Raw genomic sequence first — 6,549 nt, 5'->3', positions numbered from 1 at the left:
CTCCAGCATGGGCAAAAAGAGTGAAACTCCATCTCAAAAAACAAGACAAAACAAACAAAAATGTAGAGAGCTATGTATAAAGTATGCTACCATGTGCACATTTGTTGTTGCTTATAAAGAAGAGTGTTATATAATCATTATATCATCACGTATGTTTGTGTATGGATAGACTATCTTTGCTAGCAGCAATTGCTTCTGGAGAACAGAACTGGGGCATATAGAATGTGGGGGAGTGTATAGAAGAAGAAGGACAAGCCGAAGAGGCAAATGAGGAAGGCACAAGCCAAATCTTTCTGTTCCCTCTTGCTTACTGGCCAGACCAAAAAAAAGAACTTTCAGTTTCAGTGAGAAAATCTGAATTAATTCCTTTGTTCTTTCTCTTTCTTCCCTAAGTAACTTAATTAAGATAGAAACAATTGGTGCCTTATTGCTCGCTGGCCCTGGCAAGGGCTCACAAATTAGTCCACATAGGGAAGTTGTGAGAGATTCTGGGAGCCTCCTAGGCTTGGAATCAGCTCCCAGCCCTCTGTCCTATTGGGAGCAAAACTTGAGCAAGATGCAAATTTCCAATCAGAAGAAAGACCTAGGCAGCAAGAGGTGAGTTGTGTGTGTATGTGAGGTTGACACCATTTCCTTTTCCCACAAGCCCATTGACAGAAGACTGTCTTAGTGCCATCTGTTGCCATCCTGTAGCCTCTCTCCATTATCTTTTTTTTTTTTTTTTTGAGACAGGATCTTGCTGTGTTGCCCGGGCTGGAGTGCAGTGGCATGAGCATGTCTCACTGCACCCTTGAACTTCTGTGCTAAAAGTTTCCGCCTCAGCCTCCCAAGTAGCTCGGACTACAGGCACATGCCACCATGCCTGGCTAATTTTTTATTTTATTTTCTGTAGAGACAGGGTCTCTTTCTGCTGCCCAGGCTGGTCTTGAACTCCTGGCCTCAAGCGATCCTCCTGCCTGAGCCTACCAAAGTGCTGGGGTTATAGGCAAGAGCCACCATTCTCAGCCCTCTTTCCATTAGCATCAGTCCCATGGGCTCACCATCACTGATGTGTTTGCAAAAAGCAAGAATGAACCAAAAGTTAACTCCACTGCAAGCTCCAAGCCTTCCTTCAATAGTGCCTATTACCCCTCTTTTTGCTGAAAATATTCTTCTTCCTTTTCATCTCCCTTGATGCCTTGGAAGAATGTTAATTAGGCTGAAAAGAGTCAAGCCTATTCAAATTTATAAATGGACCAGTATGAAGATATGCTCCAATGAAATGCTGTCTGAAATTCTACATACATATGGGAAAGATAAAGCAGAATTTCATTAAGCTTCATAGAGAGAACATTTAGCATTAATGAATTAAAACAATAATAATAGCCAACACTTGTAGGGAAATTCCATATCTCTTCTAATCTTTAATGTTATTCGTATAATGATACAATTGCTAGGCCAACTCAGGGTACCTTGGTGTAGAGCCATAATAAGAGACTGCTATGCTCTTAACTGATTATGCATTGATTTGTATTTCCAGTTGACCTCCTTGTACGGTCACCAGGATGAACAAGATGTCATTCAATCAGCGATTATGCTCCAGGCAGCCAGATAACCAGTTATTATCACCTTTGGTTCTGTAATATGTGGTGAAGCAGATGTCTCAAAATTGGTGAAGTACTCAGAATTTATCCCAGCCTTGAAAATAAACGCAGCGCATGCTGTGTTCTTATGTGTGCTGGCTATGAGAGTTCGTCTCTCACTGTGATTTTGAAGCGTGACGAAACAGATGTCCCACAATGAGGTTAAACATAGGCAGTGTGGGAAGAAATCTATACTCCAAGTTCCAGTAGTTGAAAATGCAGCTGTTGCTCCCGGGGCTGAGGACCATTGTCCAACAGAACAGGAACGCGATTCTCTCTCCTGCCCACGCTTGTATCTGCACACCCTGCCTAGAGAGAGCTGAGCAGAAATCCGGATGAGGGTGTTTCACAGATGAGTACAAAAATGCTTGATGATATGATCTTATACCTAGAAAACCCTAAAGACTCCACCAAAAAAATTCCTACATTTGATAAATGAATTCAGGGAAGTTTCAGGATACAAAATAAACTTACAAAAATCAGTACCATTTCTTCATATTGGTAACATTCAAGCTGAGAACCAAATTAAGAAAACAATCTCATTTACAATAGCTACCAAAAAAAAAAAAAAAAAAAGCTAGGCATATATTTAACCAAAGAGGTGAAAGATCTCTATAAGGAAAACTACGAAACACTCCTGAAAGAAATCAGAGATGACGCAAACAAATGAAAAAATATCCCATGCTAATGGATCCAAAGAATTAATATTGTTAAAATGACCATACTTCCCAAAACAATCTGCAATCTATAATCTACAGATTCAACGCAATTCAAAATGTCAATGTCATTTTTCACAGAATTAAAAAAAAAACCCTAATATTCATATGAAACCACCAAGTAGCCAAAACAATCCTAAGGAAAAAGAACAAAGCTGAAGGCGTCATATTACCTGACCTCAAATAATATTACAAGGCTGTAGTAACCAAAACAGCATGGTACTGGTATAAAAACAATTGCATAGATTAATGGAACCCAGAATAGACAACCCAGAAATAAAGCTATACATCTATAGCCAACTGATCTTAGACAAAATTGACAAAAGCATAAAAAAAGAAAACATATAACGTACAACAAAAACATAAAAAAAAAATGTTTGGTAAATGACTACTTTGCATTTCTCCTCTCTCTGGCCCAAAGCAAACATTTTTTTTTTCTTGAGATGGAGTTTTGCTCTTGTTGCCCAGGCTTCAGTGACTGCAGTGGCGTGATCTCGGCTCACTGCAACCTCCACCTCCTGGGTTAACGCGATTCTCATGCCTCAGCCTCCTGAGTAGCTGGGATTACAGGCATGCGCCACCACACCTGGCTAATTTTGTATTTTTAGTAGAGATGGGATTTCACCATGTTGGTCAGGCCTGTCTTGAACTCCTGACCTCAGGTGTGCCACCTGCCTCGGCCTCCCAAAATGCTGGGATTACAGGTGTGAGCCACTGCGCCCGGCCCAAAGCAAGCTTTTGAAACCTGATGCTGATGCCTAAACCATGTTCTTTTAGTCATCATCTTCTTATGCATTGGCGATTCAATGGACATTTAGAAAGCCAGCTCACAGGCAAAAGGTAAAATTGCAAGTAAATACTTGATGAAAAAAGCCTTTTTGGAGGCAGATGGGAATATGCATTAAATCAAAGAACCTTCTAACAATTCCAAAATGGAACGTGCTACCTTTCAGCAGAGAGTGGATAAGTAAGATAGACTAGAATCTTCTCTCACTTATGTCCCCTTCAGGGCCCAGCACAGTTGCTTGCCCAGAGTTGGTCCTCATAAGACTTCAACTTTCCATTAATATGCCTGCTCTCCTGCTGGGCACATTCCTTCCTGGGTGCCCATGGGGCAGGGCATCAAGCAATCTTTACTGCTAGTCACATTGCAGACCTATGAAAAATATCCCCCCAGGCCCACCAGAAAACACTGGCTTTCATATTGAGTTACACCACAGAAACTTACTGTCAATAAAAGACCAAATTCCTTGTGTCTGCCAGACAGTGAGCATGCATCAGCCAGGAACCCAGGGGACTGACAGAATCCCTTCCAGGTCCCACCGTGGTGCTCGGTGACATGGCAGTCATCAGTAGAAACTTAGCTCAAGAGGCACTGGCTGATCCCCAGATGAGAAGCATCTCTCCAAAGCGAGGCAAATTCCCATCAGGTCCAGTAAATTCCTGGTACAGTCTCCATCATCTGCTTTTGAATATTTTACAGACCCCCAAGGAAAACACAAAGAGGGTGGTGACAATCAGAAGATGAGGCACTAGCATTTGTTGTGGGACCTCCAGCAAGCATGTTCATCTACCCATCTAACTTGCCAGGTGCTTAAATAAGATCATCTCTAAGGCTTGAGCTGGAAAACCTCTGTATACCTTCTGCAGTGCATTCCAGTGTTTCCATCCAATTCCTAAAGCAAGAATTATCAAAGTGGCTAGAAGTTGCTTTCTTTGTTTTTGTTTGTTTGTTTGTTTTAGAGACAGAGTCTCACTCTGTTGCCCAGGCTGGAGTGCAATGACATGATCATAGCTCATTGCAGACTTGCAATCCTGGGCTCAAACAATCCACCTGCCTCAGTCTTTCAAGTAGCTGGGACTGCGGGCATGAGTCATCACACCCAGCTAATTTTTGTTTTTAGAGATGAGGTCTTGCAATGTTGCCCAGGCTGAGCTTTCAGGACATGATTATTGTATCCTAACTATACTCAAGCCTGACAGCCCCACTGCCCATCTTCTCATAAGGGGGTGAGTAGTGCATTCCTTTGGAATTCACTTGGGGCTTCCTTGCTTCTCTTGAGCTGATTCTCTGGTGACTCATCCTAGGCTGCAACTTTTGACCTCCCAGGTGAACAGTTCTGCAAGTCCTCAGTGCACATACAGCTCTCAGCCCCGAACTTCCCCTCATAGTTCTCTCTCATGACCACTTCTTCAGCCACCAACACTATTGATCAGCTCTTAGCAATCATCCCCGTTTCTCTCCATAAGAGTTCCAATTTATTTCAAAAGAATGGTTTTCCCAGCCTGGCCAATATGGTGAAACCCCATCTCTACTAAAAATATAAAAATTAGTGGGGCATGGTGGCGGATGCCTGTAGTCCCAGCTACTCGGGAGGCTGAGGCAGGAGAATCACTTGAACCCCGGAGGCGGAAGTTGCAGTGAGCCGAGATGGCAGCACTGCACTCCAGCCTGGGCGACAGAGTGAGGCTCTATCTTAAAAAAAGAAAAAGAAAAAGAAAAAAAAAAGAATGGTTTTCTCCAAATGGAATTTGTTAACTAGAACTCAGTTCATATTGACTATGTGAGTATCTCATGAAAATTATCAAAAGCTGTATACCTTTAACCAAGAGCAGGTCCAAGTTTTGTTGGGCCTGATCTGGGGTGATATGAAATTAGGCACAGGCAGCTAAGCTATGAATACGCAAAGGCATACAGAGTGATATAATGGGGGACAGTGGGGCTGGGCACAGTGGCTCACACCTGTAATCCCAGCACTTTGGGAGGCCCAGGTGGGCAGATAGTTTGAGGTCAGGAGTTCCAGACCAGCCTGGACAACATGGCGAAACCCCGTCTCTACTAAAAGTACAAAAATTAGCTGGGCATGGTGGTGCATGCCTATAATCCCAGCTACTGGGATTATCGAGGCTGAGGCATGATAATTGCTTGAACCTGGGAGACGGAGGTTGCAGTGAGCCAAGATCATGCCACTGCACTCTAGCCTGAGCGACACAGTGAGACTCCTTCTCAAAAAAAATAAAATAAAAGCGTGGCGGTGGGTGTGTGGGATGAAAAACTACACATTCAGTGTAACATACACTACCCAGGTGATGGGTCCATTAAAATCTTATAATTCACCACTATATAATTCATTCATGTAACCAAAAACCCCTTATACTCCAAAAGTCATTGAAATAAAAAATACACTTAAAAAAATTAGGCACAGGGCTATGGAGGGGCCCATGCAAGTGAGGAGCCCTGAGGCTGAAGATTCATTAGCTTCATGGTCAGTCTGCCTCTGCCCTTACCAGAGGGGCAGAAAAGGAAATTGTTTCCTCTGCAGTGTTGATCTCTCACTTATAAGCAGCAACGTACGAGGGAGAACATGTGTATTGGAGTCAGAAAGGACTGGGTTTAAATACCGGCTGTTTCTTCACTTGCTTTGTGGTCTTGAGGATAACGTTACTTACCCTCACAATGCCTCAATTTCCTTCTCTGAGAAAAAAGAGGTAGCAATGCATATTTCATATGCGTTTACATGGATTACAAGGGATGGCATGTTTTACATAACACATGTAAAAGCATTTAACATTATTTGCTATGTAGATGACAGACTTCCATTCAACAGTTTTCACTAGAGTTGATGTATGTGAGTTAAAGCCACCTTCTACAATGGCTAGTTATTAGCTTGCCACATAACAATGGGCAAAGAGTATGCAGGCGTGTATTCAAGGATAGTATAAATGTATAAAAACAGGGTGCAAAATAGAACCACATAACCCTAAACCAGTGGCTCACAATTATTATTTTATTTTTAGGGGGGACAAGGCCTCTCTCTGTTAGCCAGGCTGGAGTGCAGTGGCATGATCTTGGCTCACTGCAACCTTCACCTCCCAGGCTTAAGTGATCCTCACACCTCAGCCTCCTGAGTAGCTGGGACTACAGGCGTGCACCATCACACCTGGCAAATTTTTGTATTTTTTGTAGAGATGGGATTTCATCATGTTGGCCAGGCTAGTGTTGAACTCCTGGGCTCAAGCAGTTTTCCCGCTTCAGCGTCCCAAAGTGCTGGGATTACAGGCACAACCACAATTGTTTTTTCTACCTCAATGTACCAGGGGGATGCAAACCATTCCAGTTGACAATAGCTTCATACAAGAGCAATAGAAAAGGAGTGTATTAATACAATTTGCAAAGCTCCTGGTATTTTTTGCCTTCTTATGATACACAT

The sequence above is a fragment of the Pongo pygmaeus genome, chromosome 8 (genome assembly GCF_028885625.2).
Source record: "Pongo pygmaeus isolate AG05252 chromosome 8, NHGRI_mPonPyg2-v2.0_pri, whole genome shotgun sequence".
Lineage (NCBI taxonomy): Eukaryota > Metazoa > Chordata > Mammalia > Primates > Hominidae > Pongo > Pongo pygmaeus.
The sequence above is the reverse complement of the archived record's forward strand: the minus strand, read 5'-3'. Positions refer to the sequence as shown.